The sequence below is a fragment of the Zophobas morio genome, unplaced genomic scaffold (assembly GCF_036711695.1).
Source record: "Zophobas morio isolate AGI-343-1 ecotype UQ-CSIRO unplaced genomic scaffold, CSIRO_AGI_Zmor_V1 ptg000108l, whole genome shotgun sequence".
In the NCBI taxonomy this organism is placed as follows: Eukaryota; Metazoa; Arthropoda; class Insecta; order Coleoptera; family Tenebrionidae; genus Zophobas; species Zophobas morio.
In genome coordinates, this window is record NW_026972213.1 from 4,200,678 (window position 1) to 4,215,812 (window position 15,135).

At 33.5% G+C, this 15,135-nt stretch overlaps 1 long non-coding RNA gene across 3 annotated transcripts in view; it reads right to left on the reverse strand.

Moving 5' to 3' along the window:
* Positions 1-15,135, reverse strand: part of LOC135144783 (uncharacterized) — a 214,109-nt gene that overhangs the window by 125,021 nt on the left and 73,953 nt on the right. For 2 of the 3 annotated variants that reach the window (XR_010283230.1, XR_010283229.1), the window contains exon 3: positions 14,476-14,540. The exons of the other annotated variant lie outside the window; for it this stretch is intronic. This is a non-coding gene — a long non-coding RNA (uncharacterized LOC135144783). The remainder of the gene's footprint in view (positions 1-14,475; positions 14,541-15,135) is intronic. 3 annotated transcript variants of the gene reach the window in all.

Here is a 15,135-nt window from a genome sequence, read left to right on the forward strand (position 1 = left end):
AAACAAAAATAGTTGTGAATTACATAGGCCTGCATTTTTTAACTTTTGAAAAATTGTTTTCAACTTGATAACTGATTCTTGTGTATTTTTGAGTGTTGAATCCAAATATGAATACCCAATTTTCTCCATCACGTAAGGATTTTTCACAAAGAGGCTTGAATTTTTTTCAATAAATAAATACTCGTATATTATTTACAGGTCATTGAAATTGAAAATGAAGATGAATAAATTATTCTAAAATATTCTTAAATCTAATGAAAATGCATTAAAATACTAAATATAGCAAAAGGAATAAATGAAGCTAATGAAGTTGTCACAAACAATCATCACGGATGTAAAGAAGGTATACTGAACTAAATGGTTTGTTTAGAACAGATTGTATCAACTTCATGCATCATTATAACTAAAATAAAATGATGATGGTTGGTTTAAACAAAAGTCCTTTACTATATAAAGGATCAATGGCTAACACCTATAGATATATAAGGATATCTAAATTTTATAAAATACCCTATAATAATTGTGATTTATGAATCCGCCTTGATTTTATGAATTATTACTGTAATTTTTATTGTTTAATTGTCCCTGTACTTTAGATACATAATGCCAGGTTTTATCAGCGGTTTTCATGGAGTAGATATTTGAGCGTCCGCTTTGCAAATACAGGCTTGGGTTCAAAGGCGATCGAATACTGTAATGTCGCGCCTGTTTATATTTAAGTGACTTGGAATACAAGAAAAATATGTCTTCTATATAAATCACATAAAGACAAAAGTAAATGCTGTGGATTTAATGTCAATCTGGGAGATTATCTAAGTATAGAATGGTTGTTTCTAAAGAATACATTACTATTAAGTTCCTGCACGATCGAGCATGGAAGGGATTCTCGATTTTAACGTTGGTCCTAGATCGTTAACCAACTGTATAAGGAAAATTGGTTTCAAACTTAAGAAAAATAGTAACAAATTATTTTTGATGCAACGGCCTTCAGTAGGTAAATTAAAAAAGAACAAAATTTTTAGGTGAATACCACTAACACAAAGAAAACAATTTATATGAACCTCTTTTTCTTGATGAAACGTGGGTATTTAGTATCGGTAGCATATGCAAAAAGACATGGCAATATGGTTCAGTAAACACTGCTACTGCAAAAACTGGAGAACTGTGCAGATACATTGTGGTTAACGCTGGAAATAAAAACCGTTTTATTGAAGGACCCTCTTTAATGTTTAAAGGTAATAGCAAATCTGGAGGATATCAAGATAACATGAACCAGGAAAATTTTGAAAAATGGTTCAGAAAACAGTTGATACCAAGTTTGCGGGAACCTTTTCTTATTGTGATAGATAACGTAAGTTATCATAGTCGACTTGACGTGTTAATTTAGTCTTCATAGGTATTCATATATTGCAATAAAACTTTACTTTATTTGTAGGAAGAAATTCCTCCAAAAAGTTGGACAAAGACAAAAATGATAGCATATTTAAATAAAAATGGAATTGATTATCCACCGAAGGCCATGAAAGACTAAATCAGGAGAATATTAGCTAACAAACAACCTCATTGGGTGTTGAGGCTGCCACCTTACCACTGTCATTTCAACGCGATTGAAATGGCATAGTCGGAAGTTAAAAGAAATTATGATAAGTTCATTCCAAGAACCAGCTCTTCCCCTAATGATGTTTGTGCAACTTGGTAAAATGTGATTGATCAAGTTCCGGCTGTGCATTGAAACAATTACGTTAAACGTACTGATAAAATAATAAATTGTGCTTGGGACAATAAAAAAAATTGAGATATTTCAGAACAGAATGAAATTATTAATAATAATGTTAATAATTCGAATGATAGTGAGAGTGGAAGTGAGGAATGATACACTAGCCTTGAAGATTTAGATGTCGATATGTTATAACTTGAAACTTTTTCTTATTAAAACTTTCGTTTATACGTTTTTTAATGAAATTCAATTAACTAAGTAATTAAATGGTCCAGTTTATAAAAAAGAAAAGTCAAAATTTACCATTTTTTTAGTTGATGGGTTTAACATAATGGCAGAATATAATAGCAAAATATTTATCACACCGAAGGCTAGACAACCCGTTGGAAAGATGTAGACTGCAGTTTCGCTCTTGTTGGATGTCATCAGTACAGCATATTCCAATGAGAGCCAGTGCAGACAGGTGTAATTCAGCGTCCGGCGAGGCTTTTGTCCGGGAAGTAGCTGTTTTCGTCCGCTGGTTGGTTCCCCAAAGAGCGCGAAAGTACGATCTTTCGCCACACTTACACCTCACTAACAGAATATAATAGTTTTTGATGATCCACTGTATTCATTCAAAATAAAGTTGTTGTATGAAATATAACAATTGGAAACAGAGGACGTACGCTACTAATTAATAAGTCTCTCAACTTAAAAATTCAATTTACAAAAAAATTCTCTTATTGACTTTCCTTTTTTAGTACCTGTACCTTTCAATAATTGCGAATTTGAAATTTAGATTAAGTTACTAAAAAATGTCAAATTCTAAATGTTTTTGAGTAGGAGTATTTCCACGACTATACTAGGATTCACTTTGAGATGACGTCATTGCGTTTTTGAAGGGGAAGAATAAATTTTGGTTATCGTTTTATCACCTGTAGGTTACGTCTACAATTTCATAATAGTTACTCCAGTTGTTTCGAAAATCTCTTCTCTAATATGTTCAACTATAAATAATAATAATAATAACCTTTATTGCCCTACAGTTCCTAAGACCTCTTACAGAGCAATATTAATAATTATAAATAAACAAAAAATAAGATCGACGATTTAAATATTAATTAACACACAAAAAAAACATAAATCAAATCCTAAGTAAGTAAACAATAATGTAACAAAAAATAAACTAAAGTAGTGTCATTAATTTAACATGTTCCTCGCTAATTTCCTAAAATTTATTTCATTAAGGTAAAAGACATCCAAATGCTTAAACTTATTATTACATAACATACAGATTAAATTAATTGGAGATCTCAGTAATATATTTGTATGAGCTGCAGGAAAGTATAAAGACAATGCTCCTCTGCAATATAGCCGTGGAACATGAAATGAAATCTTTGCTAGTAACTCAGTACAATCAATTTTAAACTGAATGATTTTATGAAAGAACGTTATAATGGCGATTTGTCTTCTACTATCCAAAGATAGCATTTCAAATTCAGCTAACAAAATGGAATTATCAATTCCACGCTGCGGATAGATACCATGTTTTTTGAACCAACAAAATTTGAGAAATCTTCTCTGAACTGCTTCAATAGCACTTATATGAATGAAATAAATTGGATGCCAAATAATACATCCATATTGTAAACATGCAACAACATAAGAATTAAACAAAACCTTAATTGTTGAAATATTATTAAACGACTTACTTTGTCTTATTATAAAGCCTAATATTGAAAATGCTTTCGCTATTATATGATTAATATGATACACAAACGTTAACTTACAATCAAAACAGATACCTAAATCTTTGATGACGCTTTCTCTAATTAGTGGGTCATTACCAAACTTATAATCATAAATTGTAGGAGAGGTCTTACGTGCAAACGATACTACTTTACATTTATTCACGTTCAAATATAGTTTATTGGAAGAACACTACAAATTAAGTCGGTTTAAATCATCTTGCAGTAATTGTGCATCTTTGAAATCATTAATAACGTTATACAACTTGGCATCATCAGCATACAGTAGAAGGGGGCATTTTGATATAGTTGGTAAATCATTGATAAACATTATGAACAATAACGGCCCCAGATTGGCTCCTTGCGGCACACCAGAATGTATTTGATATGTAAAAGAAGAGAAACCATTGTAGAAGACATACTGAGACCTATGAGAAATATATGATTTTAAAAGATGTAAAACCAAACCTGTAATACCAAATGCTTCAATCTTAGATGTTAAAATTTTGTGATCAATGCGGTCAAAAGCTTTTGAAAAGTTTGTATATATTACATCCACTTGTGATTGGTTATCAATCTCCTCAGCAATAAAATGAGATATACATGTCAGGTTTGTGACAGTTGAGCGTTTATCAATAAAACCATGTTGTTGTGGTGAAATAAAGTTTCTCACATGAGGATATATGTAAGAGTATAAAGTAATTTCAAGAACTTTGGAGAAATTACATAAGATACAGATCGGACGATATTTGGACACATCAGCTTTGTCTCCAGATTTAAAAACAGGTATAACTTTAGACAACTTCCATTTCGATGAGGGCGGTATTAAATATTGCTAATAAAGGCTGAATAAATACATATTTGCAGTCACGTACGAAGAAACTAGGTAATTCATCTGGACCGGCTGTAAATGAATTATTGAGATAATTTATGGTAGTAAGTATATCATGCTCAGTAATTTCTTTAATATAGAACGTTGGTGTGTTTAAATTGTAAGTATCATCTATATTGGAGTTATTGTCAAAAGATTGAGTATAAGAAGACTGAAAATAAGAGGCAAATGCATCAACAATATCAGAAGGAGTATTAAGGGAATTATCGTTATAGATCATTCGACCAGGAATTCTGGTCAGACTTTTTTGGATTGTACAGATGACCATAATTTTTTGGGGTCGTTCCTAAGATCAGTTTCTATATCCGGGAGATTTTTTTTAAGTGAAGCAGCTATTTGGTTTTTTAGCAGTTTACGGTAAAATTTGAACTTTGCGTAATAAAATGAATTTTTATATTTTTTATATTTCTTATGATAATACGATTTGGATTTAATATTACTGATTATGTTACTATCAAACCATGGTGGGAATATAGTTTTTTTGGAAATAGCTCTATATGTTGGCACATGTTTGCTTAATATTTTATATAAATAACTGTAAAAATGTTCTACTATGGTATCAGTGTCCTTCAAATTACTTAAAAAAGACCAATCCACATTACAAAGTTCCTGATAAAGCAAAGGAAAATTAGCTTTACGATGCCAGATAGACAACAGACCCGATAAAGAAATAACACACAGATGGAAACGATTTACTTTTCATATACTAGAAGAAACAAAATGTCGAAAAAACATGAAATTAACTTTGCTTAGCTAATATCGGTCACTTTAGACGATGTATTATAATAGAAGTGTGACACTGAATGAGAACGTGTGTTGTGATCCACTAGAAACAAATCCACGCCATGTAAAAATTTTGTACTTATAATATAGACTGTTTATTTTTAGATACAACACCACTTATAATATATTGTTTTGTCAACCTTCAAAATGAATGATGAAATGAACTACGATATGACCACGATTTAATACTTTGTTAACTGAAATTACATCTGTAAGCACTATGCATAAGGTACGATCGTATTAAAAAAGACCTTCAGCCAGGTATTATTCTTCACTTCCTCTTAAGACACATCCTATCTCAGTTGGTCAGAACGGATTTTGGGGCAGTAAATGATAAATGTAGTCAAAGGGCCTAGCAAATCAGAAATGATAAATTAATTCACATATGAGCATATTTCCTCTGATAAGTGGAGATGACCTACGAAATTAACCTAGCTGGTGGGTACTAAAATATATACGCCCACTTCTTAAAAATGTCACAGTAAACAATTATTGCGATCTGACAATGTAATGTTCTTAAGTTGAACTCGGCTTAATCACAAGATCCCGTCAGCTGAAACTGAAGGACTCGAATAACTAACTCATATAAAGTACACAAATACGTAGAGATATAAGGAGATGTCAGCTGAATCTGGAGGATCATCGTGTGTTTAAGAATTTCCTGAAACTGAGAAAATACGGACAGGTCGAAGTCTGAATTTGCAGTGGTATGTTCAGGAATCTTTACACACTTTCTTGATTTACAGTAGCATCTGGTGGATCTGTAGCTGCGACGTATGCTTTCTTAAACTTCTGTCGAGTGGTCTGTTTAAAGCAAAGATAGACTGAAGACATTCCGTCATCTACCTATAGCTTCACATCTACAGAAAATTCTTGAAGACATTTAAGACAATAAACAAACTATATTTGCAGATCTGAACCTCGACAACATGTGCATGCAGAGATTTCTTTGGTTTCTATTTAAGTCATAACATAAATACATTATACAGAAGGCCACTCGTATCTATTTTCTTGCTTCTTTATATATTTAATGAGGAATAAGTTAAAATAAAGAGAAAATAATTTCTGTTGCTTTTATGTTTACTTCCCCAACACACAGTACCATTACATTTTCACCTTTATTACCAGTCCAAATTCAAAAGGTTAGGTCACACACTGTAAAAGAACACTTTTTGTCTCTCTTATTTAACTGCTTCAGTATTAATTTCCGCCATCTATTTGCCGGAAGCACTTCTCCAAATAGAAAAGCCCCACACTAACGCTTAATTGTAGTTATTTAAGTCGAACGTCGCTCGAATCTTGTTAGTTTCGGTGCAAGAGGAGCACCGTCATCCTAATTATCAAGGTAGGAAAATACGTGTAATGATGCGTTCGGGGAGTAATTTGGCCCTGTCTGTTAGGTAGGAAGAATGCAGTCATTATCAGGAATGGCGGGTGGTGTTGCATTAAACATGAAGCATACATATTTCAGGATAACTTTCGACACGTTCGTTGCACACGGACTCGTTTCGGCGCGATGAATTTTATCACCGTTCAAATTGGTCGTTCTCCCCGCGTTCTCACTTCACACCGAATTTGTAACCGACAGCGCCGAAATTGGAGAGATTTATATTAAAGTTTATAAGGCATCTCTCCTCAAGGTTCCACTGATTGTATGATGTTGACGCCACTTCAAACAGACTCCGTCAACTAATTTATTATTGATGCAGCGACCAAGACGGTAAAGTCGAGCTATGTGTGCTGGAATTTTACACAGACGCCGATCCTGTATGTAATTTCACATTTGACTTAAGCAGGATTTCGTATTTGCTAACTCGCGTAAACAGAGCGGTATGAATTATTAAGAGAATAGTAGATAGGTCGATATTGCATAGCTGTCGTTTAGCTCGCTTTTTTCACTATGTTACCTTATTTACAGTCGCATGTACTAACTAACATCCTTTAGTTGAACACTAGTCAATGTGTATACGATGATTATTGATTATACACTTTTGTCTATCTAAGGCAAATATGCACTTACTTTTTTTTCTGGTAATGTATTTGATTAGTTTTTACTTTTCATAAATACAACTTATAAATGAAGGTCAAATTTTCTGTGCATAACTTTGCAAAACATTCATAATTTCAAATATCGAATTTGAACGAGGTGGCAATTTTGTGTTTTAAAATGCGCAGTATAAATAATTTTAAGAATCATTTACTGAAAAACACATAAGTACATACTTTTATGGCCTCCTTATGTGAAAAAGTGGCATTCAAGCATGAATGTGGTTGATTTCGTAGTGCGAATGTAGATGCTGTTGAATGTAGGTTTAATCTAATACTGATTCTCTTCAAACTGTAGTCAGAGAAATTAGACGATTTATCATTTATTATTATCTCGTAAAGCACAGCCGGGAGCTGTTCTCGCTGTTAGTGGCTGACTAAAATGATACATTTATTTTCTTTTTTTATACCGCGTGAGTATTATAATAACGGGACCCTAACCAATTTTCAGTGCAACACAACATACATCTATCAGTTGTTGCTAGATTCAAAAATAAACACATACGTTTTTAGGATCAACGTAGGTACTCTCCTTATTAGTTGTCACTGTTTCTGAGAGACGTCGATCAAAATTTCACAAAGAAAATATTAAAAAAACACCAACATATTAACTCAAAGAAATGTAATAAATAACTTGAACAATTAAATAAATTTAACTAGCGTAAGTACTGTTCAAAATGCCTTCCTTCCTACGCAACACACATTTCGATGCGATTTAAGCATGACAACCGGACGCGGGCAAGTGTTTCAGGAGTTATTGCAGCACATGCATTTCTAATTCTGGTTTTTAAATCTTCACAATTACGAATCGAACTTTGGCAAACTTTATTATTATTATTATTATTATTATTATTGGTCATAGTTGAGTAGAGCTCTAATGAGCTATATTACTCTCTAGAAATATTCGCATCAAATTATTGCCACATATAAAATTTGTCCAAGGAAATGAGGTTCATACTTTTTATTCTTCTGCTATATTCAGGTCTTCGTCTACAAAAACACCACTTTCTAAATCTTGTAATCTGCTCGGAGACCAACCACACTTGCAAATTCAAGAATTGGTCTAATGTACATTTTAAATAATTGTGCCCTGATACTAATGTTTGTTGTAGTGAAGGATCGATGTAAAATGTACATTCGCGAACTGGCTTTCTTTACTTGCCTTAAAATGTGATTCGTCCATGATAATTTTTGTCAATTAATACACCTAAATCATTGTGCTCCAAAACCTTGGATAAGCTGACACCATTAAGTACATAACTTTTTTCTGGATTATTTTTTCCAATATGCAGCACTACACATTTTTTTGTATTAAGTGGCACTCCCCAATTCTCACTCCAGTTAAAAATTTTATTTAGATCGTTTTGCAAGTTATGCGAATTTGCAACATCATTATATAACTTTATATCATCAGCATACATTGCACAAGAAGAAACCATGTCATGTGGAATGTCAGCAATGTACACAAGAAACAATTTGGGCCCTAGGACCGAACCCTGTGGTGCTCCACTTATAACATTATAAATGTCACTAAGCTGTTTGGAAACTGTAACACAAAATTTTCTGTTAGTGAGGAAAGATTGTATCCAAGCCAATAGGAGTCCACTAACTCCACAAGCTTTCAGCTTTAACAGAAGCAGATTTAGAGGTACCTTGTCGAACACTTCAAGCAAAATCTAAGTAGATGACGTCGATACTTTTTAGATTGTCTGCAGCTAAGGACCAGTCATTAAGACATGCGAGTAAATTTGACTCCACAGACCTACCCTTCCTAAAGCCAAATTGTTCCCTAGGAATGATTGCAAATTTATTAAGGAAGTTGTCTAGATATTCTACAATAATGGATTCCATAATTTTAACTACTGACGATGTTAAACTTATAGGTCTATAATTTTCAGCATTAACCCTATTTCCATTTTTGTGAATAGGGGTAATATACGCGATTTTCCAGTCTTTTGGAAACTCCGATAATCGAAATGATTGTTTCTTTATAATGTAACAGGGAAATGATATTAAGTGACTACAATTCCTAAGAAGAGCAGGCAAAATTTTATCAGGACCCGGACAAGAATGTGATTTAATGGATTTTAACTTTTCGCAAATCGTTTCACGCTCAAACGGAATATCATCAATTATACCATCTGTTTGCTTTCCGTAAACAACTGAAGAAGAAGAATGTTGAATATTGCTGTAAAATTGAGAAAAAGTATGAGCCAATAGATTGGCCGTTTCATAATCGGTAGTAGTCTTACTATTATCGGGGCGATTTAGTCTCAGTTCTTTAGATTCAGTGTTTAAAGTAGCTCGTATATATTTGAACAATGATTTTGGATTGTTACTTTCTATAATACGTTGTTCATAGCTTTCTCTAGCAAGTTTTATCTTTTTAGATAAGGTATTGGACGCCTGCCGATGTAACTCATAGTCAACAACTAACTGAGACCTTTTAAATTTTTGCCACAATGACTTTTTACTTCTTATTAAAGAAAATATTTCATTGTTCAACCATAGTTTCGAGGGATTAGTTATGTAAGTTTTAGTAACCGAACTTTCCACTTGTAAACTGTGCAAAAGGTTCCGGAAATTCAGCCAGTTTTCCTCCACAGAACTTGTTCTTCTACAATCCCCCAGAGGAAGAAATCTAAAGGTGTTAAGTCGGGACTACGAGGGGGGCATGCATTCACACTGCCTCTGCCAATCCACTTATTTGCAAACGTCTCATCAAGATAGTCCCTAACGACTCTGTGACAATGAGATGGTGCCCTGTCCTACTGAAACCACAGCTGTTGTCGGAGGTTGAGAGGAACATTTTCTAATAACCCCGGAAAATCATTTTCCAAAAATTGTCGATACCTGTGTCCTGTAAAGTTGCTTTCGAAGAAGTATGGGCCAATTACGCAATCTGTAATAATATCAGCCCACACATTTATGGAATAAACATTTTGAAAATGAGCTGTTGGGAGTAACAGTGACAGTTGTGCCGATTAACAACCCTGTTATTGAGGACCCGGGTGGGTTAGGTAGCTTCGTGCTTGCCCGCTACACCTTGAGTCGTGGGTTCGATTCCCGCCCGGCTCTGGGTGTTGTGTATGTCCCCCGTTCCCCTGTAATTGGGACACCGGCCTGTAGAGGAACGTAATCAAATAAAAAAAAAAACGTGCTTCATCGTTGAACAAAACTTTGAATAAAAAATTGTTCTCCAACTTTAGTTGATGTCGCATAACATTGTAAAATTGTATTCTTCTGGAAAAGTCTTCTTCTTTGAAATCTTGTACTAATGTCACATGGTAAAGGTGGAACTTATTCGCTCTCAAAATTTTTGAAACGGAAGATTGAGATATTCCTACATATCGTGCTACAAAACTTTGGCTCACATGCGGGTGATTGTCTACGGCTTCGATTACACGAATTTCATTTTCAATATCACTAGCGATAAGTCCTCTATTTCTTGTTTCTTTCGGCCAGTTTCTAAACATCTAAAGATTTGGTCGGATGGATGTCGCCTATCGGGATATATTTTTCCTGGAGATTTGGTGCTGCAACGGTTTTTTTCCGCATTGTCCAAAAATCAAGATCATATCAACCTTCTCATCGTTCGTGTATTTAACCCTCATCTTATTGCGAAGGCTAAAAACTTATCGGAGCTCAAAATTGACTAATATAATTATTGCGAAAGTCAAAATTAACTACTAGGTAACTATGTTTGTACATTTTAGAAAAATAAAATATAAAAAGAATTACATATGCGATATGACTTTTGGTGTTGCTCTGAAATTTGGTCAGGGTCCCATTATTTTAGTACTCATCCTGTACATGTACTCCCTTTGAATATTCATATGCATAGGTATGTGGCTATCAACTATTTAATACATATTTAAAAATTTAAATATCTCATAAGATTGTAAACCGTTTATTGTGAAATTAATTCACCGTGTTTCTGCCGAATTAATCAGATTACGATATTATAAGTAAAAGTTCGTATTCTTTAAGAAACAGTTTCTCTAAACCTACCTTAAGAGTCATTGGCAATAAATAACAATTGTAACAGTGGATATCTTGGAATGGGTCTACTGCCACTATCCACAGGTTCATTAAAAATACTCTGTTTTAACGTAAATTGGCTTAATATTGGAATTGTCACTAAAACGTGCATATAAGCGTAGAATTTCTTTCAGTTCTTTGCAGCAATTTGAATCAGAATTATTGAACTTGAACAAAATAGGAACACATTTATGTTTTAAAAATGCATGCTTTCCTTCCCACGTTTTTTACAGGAAATTATGTTAAAGTTATATTTTTGTATTAAGGTTATGTTTAAATTGTTATACCACGTGAGTTTTAAATTTTCTGCTGTAGTTACTCATGACGCTTAGGTCAGCTGTAAAACGTGACCCATAACTTGAACTTGAAAGGTGTATTGTGAGTTGCCGAACTTCTTCTTTGCCGTTTGCACGTGTCTTTTCGTTAGTTCACTCAGTTTTCTCGGTTTTCACCAAACATCTGTCTTTTACAAGTATACACTGTCGTTTGTAAGTGAATCAAAAACTATTAAGAAGGGCCAGCTCAATCGTGAAAAACTACAGAATGTTTTTTTTTTCAACATGACGGCGCAACAGCTTATTCAGCACAAACGACGTTATATTTTTTAAAGAATTTTATAATGATCGTTTGATCAGTTACTACACTGACCACATCTACCCACCCCTATCACCAGAGTTGACGCCCTTGGATAATTTCCTGTTCCCGGCGTTGAAAACATCATCTTCAAACAATCTGTGCCATCGACAACTTAAAAGTTCAAATTCGAAAAAAGTGTGCTATAGCTTTCCCAGAAAACACCATCAAGGGGAAAGTGAAATGGACACCTCCCTATTCTTACATCACAATTCTGTTCCCTAACTAGCTTTGGTAACGTAACAAAATTTTTCACAGTCTTTGTTAATTTACTGTGCGCTATGACCAAAAGGGGCCTCACCTGAGAATCTTCTCAGTGCTCAACTGCTCAGGTAGATATCAAGATATATTTTTGATTACGTTCACCGGTCATGTTCTACTCATCATAGTCATCACGCTCGTTGACTGTTTTACCATTCAGTGCCTTAACTGATTGATTCTGTCATTTTTAAGTCCTGCTTAATTTGCATTTAAAATTGACATCCAGGACCACAATTTAGATAAACCTGATAATTGGATGTAAATACTAATTGAATTTGAATTATATATATGTAATAAAACGTTTCGTTGGAGTTTATTCCAATAACTATGGTGCTAGTGCAGTGGGTACTTGTTTTTAAACTAAACTTCACAAGAACTAAACAAACGCATTTATTTGATTATACATCGATTAGCATATTAAAATTCAAGGAAGCGTATTGCGGTGATGCACCAAACTTGATTCAACTTGAGTTACTTTCAGAATTGAATTGAAATAAATAAAAACTCATTGAAATGATAATATTGAAGAATGATTAGAAATTATTTTTTAACGTGTGTACGTATTAGGACCCCTATGAGACGTGTTATCCGAGGGTCCTCTCTTTCAATCAAGGGTGATGTAAAACATAGCTTTTTCACTTTCTCGTCTTTTCATTTTCATTTTGTCAGTTTACCGTGAATTGGAAAGTTTAAGTTAAAAATGCAACAGCCAAAGTCAAACTTACAAGAATCCACAGCTGTCTTTGATCGCCTTTTCTACTGCTCTCTAAGTATAATACAAAAAAAAAAATTAGTAAGTAATTTTGTTTATGTTATGAGATTAAAATTATAATATAACAAAAAGGAAAAAGTTTTTTCAATTTTGTTTTAATATACTTCTTACTTTGTCTAAATTGCTACATTACGATAGAAAAAAAAACTTTTGGCAGGTCTTCAAAGTATTCATCCACTGCAATTTTCTGTTTTTTGTCTGAAATATATTTCTAAATAATAAACCTCACAACTGTATTTAGAAAAAATTGCCTCCAACGATTTGTCAATTTTGCTTTTAGAACTAAAAAAAAAATGATGTTTTTGGTAAAAACCTTTACAATTTACTGCGGGGATTCTTGTATAATAAGTACACCCCAGTGACAGAGCGAAATTTCATTTCCTGTGTGAACTCTTGAAAGAAATTTCGGATCAATTTTAGAGCATTTACATTTTTTTGAAAAGTACGTAACTTTCCACAGCTTTTGCTCTGATGTAAATGATCTGGAAATTAGACAAGCAAACACACTCCACGTGGCCAAATTACGACATTTGTTTCACGACTTGAACATTTGCTTCAAAAGTAATAAGAGAAATTTTGGGACAAGAATTTGCCTCCATCAAATATTTTTCATCCTTCACTTGATCCCGGTGTAAGACGGCCTGTTCTTTGAATAACTATCAGCCCACTGCTGCCTTTCCTTAAGATTTTTACGCAACTGTCCCTCCAGACTTTTCAATGTCAAAGATACTGATCAAAATTTCAGTCAAATAAATATTCATGCACAGGATAGAAGTTGATCACCTAAAAACCAGGGGCGGGTGGTGCCAGGAGGCACAAGGGCACGTGTCCCCCCCCCAAAATTACAACGTCTACAAACACACTAGACATAGCAAAATAGTAATTTTCAATATCTAAAAAATTATCCGGAAATTAGTCTCATAATTATCAAAACTAATTTTTTTATCTCGCTCCACTTGTATAAAATGTACTCGTATCAAAACTTACATCCACTTACATCTAAAGATGTTGTGCCTTGGATATATGATATGTTATGGCTCATGAAGTGCTGATAAAAGCGGAGACGGAGACCAAATCATGACTGACTTAGACGTTTTGTTTACACCACTGCCGTGGAAACTGTGCGTCTAGTCGCGGTATTGCGCTGGAATCGGGTCCCATTCCGACAGTGCCCACCAGCAATAACTCAATTGCGTTAAATCGTCCTCTGTGTCCCGACGGTAAAATTTTATTGAAAAATTTGAGGAGAGCCACCCCCAATTTATTAATAAAAAAATTTGTGCATGGTAAAGCCAGAGACTTTCATAGATATTTTAATAGAAGTAATACGCATGATAAATATTCCTGGATGTGCGGTTATGAAAAAAATAATAAATTATTTTGTTTTGTATGTCGTCTCAGTATGTGAACAAATATTTTTTAAATTTATTGAATGTATTTTTGTATTATTTCCGTCACACAATTTCATCTATTAATTTGTAATAATAGCCTGTTTCATGTCTTCATATTTAACTCATCAATCAGATTGCGTCTCCCCATTTCAAAGGATCACGAGCCGCCACTGCTAAAAACACAAATACTTATTATTGTTCTAAAAACTTACGTTTTCTCGAAAGGGCTGCCTATGTCGATATAAATATGATATGACATATTTTTCGAACCATGAATCTGAAAGTGGAAAAGATTTCAGAGATGGAGAGTGGCAAAAAGGAATTTTTGCTTTGAACTTTAAATATGCGAATACACGTTTATAACTGGAAAAGATTTCAATTCAGATCATTTTACCGTATCATATTTATTAAAGTAGATGTTTTGCAGAAGTGATTTTCTGAGTGTTTTATAATATAAAGCTTTATCTAAAGAAAATAATAAGTGATACAACTCCATTGACAATATCTTGTATAAGTTGTAGGAAGCTTTCATTTTGTACAACTATTTTTATCAAGAAAAACTGAAGACAAACCCAATAACTGCGTCACAAGTATTATTAATCCGAACGATACATATATCGACGTTAAATTATATGGCTGAAAAAAAATCACAATTAACTATTTACTTTGTTTTTGGTTGAGTAGTGACACCTCTATATCGTCTACTAGTTTTATGGACACTTGTAAAAAATTCTATGCTGTCTTCCTATTTAAACTTTTACACAATTGCATTGATTGCCCCCTAATTTTAGAGCAACTACATTTTAATGTAGGCCCAAGGAGTGTAACATCTCGTCACCCTACACTATTTCATGTAACGGCTTCAAGGACAG